The sequence below is a fragment of the Nerophis lumbriciformis genome, linkage group LG02 (genome assembly GCF_033978685.3).
Source record: "Nerophis lumbriciformis linkage group LG02, RoL_Nlum_v2.1, whole genome shotgun sequence".
NCBI lineage: Eukaryota > Metazoa > Chordata > Actinopteri > Syngnathiformes > Syngnathidae > Nerophis > Nerophis lumbriciformis.
Window position 1 is genome coordinate 41,789,454 of NC_084549.2, and position 12,105 is coordinate 41,801,558.

Consider the following 12,105-nt stretch of genomic DNA (forward strand, 5'->3'; position numbering starts at 1 on the left):
GGTTGTTAGCTACAGCATGGGCCTGATTTACAAAGATCCAAATACCACACACTAGAAAGCATGAGCGGAAATCCGGGCTAAGACTGTGTGTGCATTTGTAAAGTGGTACAAACCGCCTTAATTAAATGAAGATTTTGCGTGTTCTGTACAGGGCATCACCATGGAGACACACTCATTTACGGCACATTCATTTTATCACGCTCCTACCTGTGGCATTTTGCTGTGTTTTCAAACATGAAGGAGACATCTACCACTTTTTATGGGCATTTTAGAAGCAGTCGTGCAGTGCATCTACATAAACACCACTTTTTTTTCCTTCCTGTTTTTTACCGCTGAGAGTGGATGGGAGAGAGGTTTCTCTTACTCCGAGAAACATTTGAATGATATATATTCTATGTGAAAAAATTATTTTAGTTATTAAAAATACTAAAGCACACCAAAATGCATCACTTGAATTTGTTTTAATCATGCCCTTAATGTCATGATCCGTGGTCCGGATCATGTTTAGTTTAGTTATGTTCTGTTAGTTTTGGACTTCCTTAGTTCTTGGTTGCACTTCCTTGTTTGAGTTTGTTACCATGGTTACTTATTATTTTCACCTGCCGCTTGTGTTCCCGACGCGCACCTGTTTGCCATGACGGACACTATTTAAGCCTGTCTTTCTGTTCATTCGTCCTGGCTTCCTTGTTTGCGGTAAGCAACAGTTACGTTTATGTATCCTGTTCTAGACTCTGTGCCTAGTTGTCTCAGTTGTGTGCTAAGTGTTAGCCTTAGCTTCCCGTGCATTCGGCACGCTTTTCTTTTGCTTGCTTTCTGTTTGCCTATGATTTATGTAAATAAATCATCTCTTTTTCTGATCCTAATTCAGACTCCCAAATTAGAGCTCGCGTTTTCTTATTGATTTTATAATGTATATTTGTATAATGTGTGTGTTCTGAAATAGTGACAGAGAATAGAACAAGGATGGACAATTCAACCCTTAACTCAACAATGAGTAGATGAGTGTTATGTGTGTGTATATGTGTAAATAAATGAACACTGAAATCCAAGTATTTCTTTTATTTATATATATATATATATATATATATATATATATATATATATATATATATATATATATATATATATATATATATATATATATATACAGGTAAAAGCCAGTAAATTAGAATATTTTGAAAAACTTGATTTATTTCAGTAATTGCATTCAAAAGGTGTAACTTGTACATTATATTTATTCATTGCACACAGACTGATGCATTCAAATGTTTATTTCATTTAATTTTGATGATTTGAAGTGGCAACAAATGAAAATCCAAAATTCCGTGTGTCACAAAATTAGAATATTACTTAAGGCTAATACAAAAAAGGGATTTTTAGAAATGTTGGCCAACTGAAAAGTATGAAATTGAAAAATATGAGCATGTACAATACTCAATACTTGGTTGGAGCTCCTTTTGCCTCAATTACTGCGTTAATGCGGCGTGGCATGGAGTCGATGAGTTTCTGGCACTGCTCAGGTGTTATGAGAGCCCAGGTTGCTCTGATAGTGGCCTTCAACTCTTCTGCGTTTTTGGGTCTGGCATTCTGCATCTTCCTTTTCACAATACCCCACAGATTCTCTATGGGGCTAAGGTCAGGGGAGTTGGCGGGCCAATTTAGAACAGAAATACCATGGTCCGTAAACCAGGCACGGGTAGATTTTGCGCTGTGTGCAGGCGCCAAGTCCTGTTGGAACTTGAAATCTCCATCTCCATAGAGCAGGTCAGCAGCAGGAAGCATGAAGTGCTCTAAAACTTACTGGTAGGCGGCTGCGTTGACCCTGGATCTCAGGAAACAGAGTGGACCAACACCAGCTGGACTGCTGCTGAGTGGTCCAAAGTCATGTTTTCTGACGAAAGCAAATTTTGCATTTCCTTTGGAAATCGAGGTCCCAGAGTCTGGAGGAAGACAGGAGAGGCACAGGATCCACGTTGCCTGAAGTCTAGTGTAAAGTTTCCACCATCAGTGATGGTTTGGGGTGCCATGTCATCTGCTGGTGTCGGTCCACTCTGTTTCCTGAGATCCAGGGTCAACGCAGCCGTCTACCAGGTTGTGCTTTACTGTACCAACTAATAGGAAGTCGACAGTTTCCCCTGTTCTTTTAAATTATATTAATTTCATTGTGTTCTTTGACCAGTAAGAATGTAGACACTTGCAGCGTGAGAAAGTTCACATTCAGTACGTGTCCATGCACTAAATTAGTCAGATTTCTCGAACAATTCAGCTCTAAATTAAATACCTTAATCCGGTCGCATTAACACACCTGGATTATGTGATCGGAAACCAGTTCTCTCGAAGGGAGGGTTTGCGGCCGAGGGGACCCTTCTTGTCGCGCATGCGCCAGTCTCAAAGCGTGTGATACAACCCGGAAGCAGATACCATTCAATAAAAACATAAACAATTATAATGAAGACGAGACTGTTTATTTGCTTCTCAAATAAAAAAATAAAAACATTTTCAAGCGCATCGATGGTAGGAAATAAGAAACTAAGATTTATTTAATGAGGTAACAAAGGAAATCTTGAATGCCGGCTTAATGTGGACTCCCGAACGAAATATGAAAAAAAATGAAGCATGTATTACAAACCCCGTTTCCATATGAGTTGGGAAATTTAACTTTAACTGTTTAACTTTAGAATTTGATGCCAGCAACACGTGACAAAGAAGTTGGGAAAGGTGGCAATAAATACTGATAAAGTTGAGGAATGCTCATCAAACACTTGGAACATCCCACAGGTTAACAGGCAAATTGGGAACAGGTGGGTGTCATGATTGGGTATAAAAGTAGATTCCATGAAATGCTCAGTCATTCACAAACAAGGATGGGGCGAGGGTCACCACTTTGTGAACAAATGCGTGAGCAAATTGTTGAACAGTTTAAGAAAAACCCTTCTCAACCAGCTATTGCAAGGAATTTAGGGATTTCACCATCTACGGTCCGTAATATCATCAAAGGGTTCAGAGAATCTGGAGAAATCACTGCACGTAAGCAGCTAAGCCCGTGACCTTTGATCCCTCAGGCTGTACTGCATCAACAAGCGACATCAGTGTGTAAAGGATATCACCACATGGGCTCAGGAACACTTCAGAAACCCACTGTCAGTAACTACAGTTGGTCGCTACATCTGTAAGTGCAAGTTAAAACTCTCCTATTCAAGGCGAAAACCGTTTATCAACAACACCCAGAAACGCAGAGAAATGGGCCTGAGCTCATCTAAGATGGACTGATACAAAGTGGAAAAGTGTTCTGTGGTCTGACGAGTGCACATTTCAAATTGTTTTTGGAAACTGTGGACGTCGTGTCCTCCGGACCAAAGAGGAAAATAACCATCCAGATTGTTATAGGCGCAAAGTTGAAAAGCCAGCATGTGTGATGGTATGGGAGTGTATTAGTGCCCAAGACATGGGTAACTTACACATCAGTGAAGGCGCCATTAATGCTGAAAGGTACATACAGGTTTTGGAGCAACATATGTTGCCATCCAAGCAACAATACCATGGACGCCCCTGCTTATTTCAGCAAGACAATGCCAAGCCACGTGTTACATCAACGTGGCTTCATAGTAAAAGAGTGCGGGTACTAGACTGGCCTGTCTCCCATTGAAAATGTGTGGCGCATTATGAAGCCTAAAATACCACAACGGAGACCCCGGACTGTTGAACAACTTAAGCTGTACATCAAGCAAGAATGGGAAATAATTCCACCTGAGAAGCTTAAAAAATTGGTCTCCTCAGTTCCCAAACGTTTACTGAGTGTTGTTAAAAGGAAAGGCCATGTAACACAGTGGTGAACATGCCCTTTCCCAATTACTTTGGCACGTGTTGCAGCCATGAAATTCTAAGTTAATTATTATTTGCAAAAAAAAAAAAAAGTTTATGAGTTTGAACATCAAATATCTTGTCTTTGTAGTGCATTCAATTGAATATGGGTTGAAAAGGATTTGCAAATCATTGTATTCCGTTTATATTTACATCTAACACAATTTCCCAACTCATATGGAAACGGGGTTTGTACAAATTACAATAACAATAATTAACAATAACTCCGTAGTCCACACAACTGGCAAGATAGTCCAGAAAAACAGCAACCAAGTTCATCTGGAACAATATCTTGTCGGGGCACAAACACTCTTTTCCTTCGGATTTAAAACTCCTTCCATCAATCCACACTTTGCTGCCTTATGAATGAACTCCGAGACATTAAAACGTTTTGTTTTCATGATTCTCGGTCCAAAAATTCCTTCAAAAAAACTCTGTCATTGGTCTTTCTTTACTTTGGACCTGCTTCCGCTTCGATACATTCTTGGTAGTAGGGTCATGTTCGCATGTTCCAAGATCATTTCTTGATGCTGTTTGCTATTTAATATCAACATATCGGTAGCCATTAAACACGTAGTATTTCTAATCAGTGTCAATATTACAGCGGACATCACAACATAGTTAGGCTCTTAACTTGCTAGAAGCCACAGACGCCTAGTGTGACATCATGTAGGTCAACCAGAAAGTAAAGAAATTAACTGCGATAAAAGGAAATATGCGCCCTCCAGTGTACGGGAAGTACACTGCGTATGACCAATAGTCGCATTAGAGAAAGTGCATAGACGCTTGGACTTCACACGTAGGTGTGAAAATACACAAAAACAAACTATTTGAGAAATCGTATGGAAACATAATGATTGACACAAATAATGGTAGCCTACATATTCGTTTTCATCACCGTTTAAACAGGAAGAGCAACTGATAGCTCTTTTTTTGACGAAACAGCTCACTTGCACTGAACCCTATAAGCAGCAAATACACACAACTTTAACTTACGGTTATGTAGATGTCACGATCGATGACTCGCCTGCTGATGGCATCATATAGCGTCAACATTAATATGTGTCCTCTTCACTTCCTCACATATGATGTATAACACCTTAAAACATCACCTTTTTGTTTTGGTGCTGCCGGTGAGAAATTCAACTTTCTCCCCTCACTATGAAACAAATCTGATTGGCCCACCTTCATCGGTGACCTTTCATACTGTACGCTATTAAAGAACTGTAGATATGTTCCGAAACTTCTCCCACCCATTTACAAGACAAAATTAAACATGATTGAATTTCTTTTGTGACAACTTTTTGTCTTGTTTTTAATTCGACAACACTGGTTTACTGAGGGCTGAGGGGAGGGGTGTGTGTGTGTGTGTGTGTGTGTGTGTGTGTGTGTCTGTGTGTGTGTGTGTGTGTGTGTGTGTGTGTGTGTGTGTGTGTGTGTGTGTGTGTGTGTGGACTTGCGGAGCCTAAAACAGGTGATGGACAGAAAAGAGGAACAATGACATGAGTGTTGTAGCCTAACCATTTTCCGGCGGATTTCTCCGTTGGTGCGGATAATCTTGTAATACTTATAACTTGTAATATTTACATTTTGTGGGTATATAACAATGTACTTCCTCAACTTTAAAAATTTTCATTTGAAGGTCAAGAAATGTACTTCTTTTCTCGCGCACACAGCTGTGAGAAAAGAAGTACTGGCATTGCAAAGACATACAATGGACATAGAATCCTTCATCCTGCGTTCAGCAACTTCCTTTTATGATTTTATGGCTGCTGGATGACTTATGGGGTTGATTGAAATGAATTCACAATTGTGTTAGATTACCACCAGTCTTGCGACAGTCGCTCCTACTATTGTATTTGTCATTAGCCTCGGCTGCTGCATTGTCTTTGTCTCTTTCATTTCTGTATCGCCACATGCGCATGTGTGTGGAGACAAAATGACTGTTCTACATACATCTCCTGTACATTTTAAAACACGACAGTTATGTATAAATTATGCCATGATTCAGTTTTCATAGCCCAGTTACTGTGTAAGTGTGCCAATAGCGATTGGGATAGTTTAAACAGGTCTGGACCCGTGCAGTCATGGCAGTTTTATTTCTGTGTGATCATTTGTCACATTTGGCAGCAGGTTTAAGGTGCTGACAGACACGTAATCCTCAAGTACGGACAACAACCGGTTTGGAGTACAGCCAAAGACATAGGTAATGTTCCGTTACTTTATTGTCAAAACACTCACATGCTTGATTGCACTGAGTGTTAACTGCTTTCCCCTCCAATCAATGTACTGTAATGACTTGCATACACACTACCTTAACTATAAGTTTTAGCTTTTGTAAATCTTCGACACACAGCCCATGTTTGAATCTTGGCTCTGACCTTCCCCCTCAGCCGAGAGCAGTGGTCTCAAACTTACGGCTTCATACTTAATTGTAATTGCGGCCCCTGGACGGTTTGTAGTTAAACATGGAGACATATATACGCTTCCATTGTTTAAAACATCACGATCCTGTGCCAATGCTCTGCATTAAAGTATGCTACAGCAGGGTTATTCGACTGGAAGTTGGACCACTGTGAACAATAAAAACATTTTCGTAATGTGATTTATATCACTAAGGTGTTGCTGTAGCTTGTTTACTTCAGATGCAGTCAGTAGTCATTTGTTCAACTTCTTCAGTTCTATAAGTAGTGTTCCTCAAGGTTCCCTTTTAGGTCCTCGTATGCTGTATGTGTTGGATAAATTGGGACCCTTGAAAATGCGAACGCCAAAAGTGTGGCTGTATTGAACTTTTTTTTATAACACAGTGACGAGTGCTGGCTGCCTTCGAGTCTGCCTACCACTCAATCAGCCTTATTTAATGGCGGGTGTTCTCTATCTCGATTGTCAATGGTGGTTTGAAAGGCAAAGCCTCTGTGGATCTGAGGTAACGAATGAGGTAAACTTTTTGGAGGGTTTAAAGGACTAGGTTTTCTTGGGATTGCCAAAGGACTGGCGTAGTTAATAAAGGAAGGCTTGTTAGGGCCGGTTTTAAGAAAATGGAGCAGAAAGCTGCTTGGCAGGCAAAGCTGCACATTCACTCATATATATTGTATGTCCAAACAAATGCATGCAAATGCAAACATACTTGGGCTTTGCCGTATCTATGGTGATCTGGAACCTGCAGCAACATTTGAAATCGTTGTCTGCTTTTAGGCATGTTGGTACATCCAAGAACAGATCAGTGGAAACTCCACTGGCACGCTTAAGAGCACACACATGCACACACATCTGCTAAATATCATGGCCCTCGTCCTACAGGGAACTATTGCTTGGATCTTGAAAAACAGACAGCAGTCACCATCTGAGAGGATGAAAAGCATCAGAGCGTGTAAGGATGGGGAAAGTAAGCGAATGGGAAAAACACTTCAGCTTTAGATCCTTGTCTTTTTTGACTGTTGATTATTATCCTACTCCACAACTGAAACAGTAGCCATATTTCAATGACAATATTTGATTTAGTGACTTCAAACTACAAGCTAATATTATATTTTATCACTTAGTCAAAACTACTTGTATGTAGGAAAATAATAATGTCAGTAACAAATGTAGTCATACGTTAGGCCTGACTCTAGTTTGGTTATCCAAAAAGACAACACATTTATCTTCAGTTCATTAATGCCAACAGAAAAGCTGAAATATGTTGTTAAAAGAAAACTTTGATGAACAGTAATATTGATACTGTACTTTCTGTTCAACAACTCCTGTGGATTTAATGACAGTGAGTGCATGAAGAGTAACTGATTAGTCACAGCAGCGCAGCAGAAGAAAGCATGTTAAAATGCTTTTTGTGTGTGTACTAAACTCTCTCTGCAAAAGTGGACATCTGGCCCCCCTATTGGACACGCACACACTCTCACTTCCTGCCAACTCTCATCTGGTGTAGATTACGCAACTTACTGTTAATACAAACAAACTATTCAAACTTTTTTCGTTGCATCACCATTAAGTCAGACACACGTACACACGTATACCTTGGAGGAGTAAACAGTTTGGGTTTGGTTCCTGTGTAATCTATGGCCTCAGGGTGTGAATAGTTATAACTAAGCTAATAATATATGTGTGTTCCCTGGAATCAAGTTTTGACTGATAAACATAATTGCTTTAAAAAATCAAATGTATTCATAGGAACATGTACCGGATTATAAGGCGCACTGTCGATGAACGGTCTATTTTCGAAATTTTTTCATATATAAGGCACACCGTATTATAGGGCGCATTATAGGAGTCATATTATTCTTTTTTTTTTTCTAAATTAAAGTTATTTATACGGGCACCGTCAGTGTAATCTGTATCGCTGTTGGCCAAGTATGTTGCATTCACGTGCGTGTGGGTGCCGAAGCAGCACATATTATGTGACTGGGCCAGCATTCGCTGGACTGGGTGAAAAGCAGACGTGACGATTTTTGGGAGGGGCACTGGAAATTGACCCGGGAGGGTTGGCAAGTATGAGAATTAGCAGTGAATGCGGTGTTACCGCGGCACTGCCGCTGAATATAATCGGCGAGCCAGCTCTAGTGTTAATTTGATATCACCTCAAGGGCTAAGTGAAATTACACGGCAGGCCAAATTTGGCTCGCGGGCCAGAGTTTGACACCCATGATCTAGAACATATCTAACTAAACCCCCTAATTAAATTGATTTTGTTTGTGAAAAAAAGTAGTTTTTTTACAACAAAAGTGCAAAAAATTAAATATAAAGTAGCCAGAATATGATTTTTTTTCCCTTTACTTCAAAGTGTAAAGTAGACTAGCTGATAGACATCAGTGGATAATATGAACGGTGAACCATAACAATATCATCAATACATCATTATTAAAATGATTATATTATTGTTAGTGCAGCTCCTTTAAACCTAGTGATGCCTCTATTTCTAACCTTAATCAAGGGTCTTTGAACACACCACAGTTGTATGCAATGAGATGCAAAAGTGAAAATTGTACATAACTTTCTCTTATGCTGCCACAAATAGATGTATTATATTTTTACCTTCACTCTATCACTTCATCCATGTTCATACTTGCCAACCCTCCCGAATTTTCCGGGAGACTCACAAAATTCAGCACTTCTCCCGAAAACCTCCCGGGACAAATATTCTCCCGAAAATCTCCCGATTTTCAGCCGGCGCTGGAGGCCACGCCTCCTCCAGCTCCATGCGGACCCGAGTCCTGCCCAATCACGTTATAACATCTACGGCTTTTAGAGAGTGCACAACTGCGCACACAACAAGGAGATGAAGCAGAAGAACAAGGAAGATACAGCCATGGCGACGCCGACGACAAGTAAGATGAAGAAATACGCTTGTAAGTTCCAAGCCGCAGCTGCGATTGGACCTGAATAGCATCCGGGAAGAAGTAGTGGAGTACCAAGTGCTTGGCAGTGAAGATCTTCCTCAGGAAGCAAGGATTAACCGGTTTTGGGCCATGCTAGGGAGAGATGGAAGATTCCAGACTCTAGTGCATTTCATAAAAGCACTTTTGTGCGTGCCACACATCAATGCATCAATCATCAGAGAGGGTGTTCAGCATGGTTAGAAAAATAGTGACAGAGAATAGAACAAGGATGGACAATTCAACCCTTAACTCAACAATGGGTAGATGAGTGTTATGTGTGTGTGTATGTGTAAATGAATTAACACTGAAATTCAAGTATTTATTTTATATATATATATATATATATATATATATATATATATATATATATATATATATATATATATATATATATATATATATATATAAAGCTAGAATTCACTGAAAGTCAAGTATTTATTATATATATATATATATATATATATATATATATATGTATATGAAATACTTGATTTGGTGAATTCTAGCTGTAAATATACTCCTCCCCTCTTAACCACGGCCCCAACATGCCCCCGCCCCACCCCCCGACCACGCCACCCCCCTCCCCCCACCTCCCGAAATCGGAGGTCTCAAGGTTGGCAAGTATGTCCGTGTTCCAAAATGCTGGTGCTGTGATGCTTATATGTGAATTCACGTCTGTGTTGAGTGAATTGTTCAAAGTTAGGTTTGCCGCTATCCAGGTCTGACACATTTTTAATTTGATTCAAGCAACCTTATCATTGAACTTTCACCTGTGTATTTATTCTATTTTAACATTTATGACGTCGCTTTTATATTTAAATGACAAAAAAGATTTAAACTTTACAAAAGCCCATAAATAAATGATAAACAAGGTGGGAAATATTATTAAATTCAAGAAAGAACTCAATGTGCAAAGGTAGGCTCCCACCCCTTTATCTGCATCTCGCCATCACTCAATAAAGATAAGAGTGATGGGAAATGTTCACTTGTCCATTTCATATTCATCACTTGTGTGTATTTTACATTGTTTTTTGCATGTAAAAGTGTAATTATTCTTATTGAAGTTGTGGCAGTATTTTCGGGTGTAAATTCATTAATTGAATACACACTTACATGTTTTAAATGTAAAAAGTTTCTTCAGTTTTTGTATGATTTGAGGTACTACGTACATGAAAGTAAGTTGTTCAACAGAGCGGTGAGTTTCCAATAATACATTTCAATGTTTAATACATTTTTGCTGTGTACTGACCTTGAGAAATAATTTTGAAACAGAGTTGCCACGGGAGTGCTTTATTGACTTAGTTGAGATGAAACATCCTCCAGTCGACATGTTATTGTTATACTACATAACTGTTTTTACCAGTCAACACTTTGCTTTCTTTGAGTTAAACTGTGTTTCCTGAGAGAGATTTGATTTGATCACCTACTGACCATCTGTGTTAGTTCAGCCGGTACTGAAAATACAGTTGGTGTCATGACATAGGCCAAAGCATTTAAGCTGAGCATTAGCTAAAGAATACCTAATCCTTCCCTGAAATAATTATCAATAATAGCAGGCAAGTGAATACTTGAGGCTTGTTCTCATCAATTATTTCCCTATAGGGGATAACATATCATTACACAATAGACTTAATGGTTTGACTATATTTGTACAGGTGCAAATATCTTTATTCTCAAGGCATTCCGCTAAATTAAGCTAACGCTTCATTGTTATGTCAGTAATACAGAAATATATACAGTAGAGCAGTGGTTCTCAAATGGGGGTACGCGTACCCCTGGGGGTACTTGAAGGTATGCCAAGGGGTACGTGAGATTTTTTTTAAATATTCTAAAAATAGCAACAATTCAAAAAATCCTTTACAAATGTATTTATTGAATAATACTTCAACAAAATATGAATGTAAGTTCATAAACTGAACATCAAATCAAGTAGGCTATTCCATTCATTACAATGCAACAATGCAATATTCAGCGAGATTTTTTGTGGACATGTTCCATAAATATTGATGTTAAAGATTTCTTTTTTTGTGAAGAAATGTTTAGAATTAAGTTCATGAATCCAGATGGATCTCTATTACAATCCCCAAAGAGGGCACTTTAAGTTGATGATTACTTCTATGTGTAGAAATCTTTATTTATAATTGAATCACTTGTTTATTTTTCAACAAGTTTTTAATTATTTTTATATCTTTTTTTCCAAATGGTTCCAGAAAGACCACTACAAATGAGCAATATTTTGCACTGTTATACAATTTAATAAATCAGAAACTGATGACATAGTGCTGTATTTTACTTCTTTATCTCTTTTTTTCAACCAAAAATGCTTAGCTCTGATTAGGGAGTACTTGAATTACAAACATTTTCACAGGGGGTACATCACTGAAAAAAGGTTGAGAACCACTGCAGTAGAGTGTGCTTAACTTGGAGCAAGAATGTGTTTTTTGTTTCTGACAAATGGTGCTCTATAAGTTGAGCTAATAAGTTGAGCTAATAAGTTGAGCTAATTCACACAAAAACAAATAAAGGCCCTTTAAAGCCATGTCCGAGTATTAAGTTTTCCATTTCTCTGATGTCCAAATCCAAATGAACAATGGTAAATGGGTTATACTAGTATAGCGCTTTTCTACCTTCAAGGTACTCAAAGTGCTTTGACACTATTTCCACATTCACCCATTCACACACACATTCACACACTGATGGCGGAAGCTGCCATGTAAGGCCCTAACCACAACCCATCAGAAGCAAGGGTGAAGTGTCTTGCTCAAGGACACAACGGACGTGACGAGGTTGGTAGTAGGTGGGGATTGAACCAGGAACTCTCAGGTTGCTGGCACGGCCACTCTCCCAAATGCGCCACGCCGTCCCCAACAAT

General features: G+C 39.0%; 1 long non-coding RNA gene across 1 annotated transcript in view; it reads left to right on the top strand.

The window, feature by feature from the left end:
• Window positions 1–608: 608 nt before the first annotated feature.
• The window catches only part of LOC133608837 (uncharacterized), a 61,060-nt gene continuing 49,563 nt past the window's right edge, over window positions 609–12,105 (top strand). Inside the window, exon 1 of the long non-coding RNA XR_009815638.1 lies at window positions 609–693. This is a non-coding gene — a long non-coding RNA (uncharacterized lncRNA). The remainder of the gene's footprint in view (window positions 694–12,105) is intronic.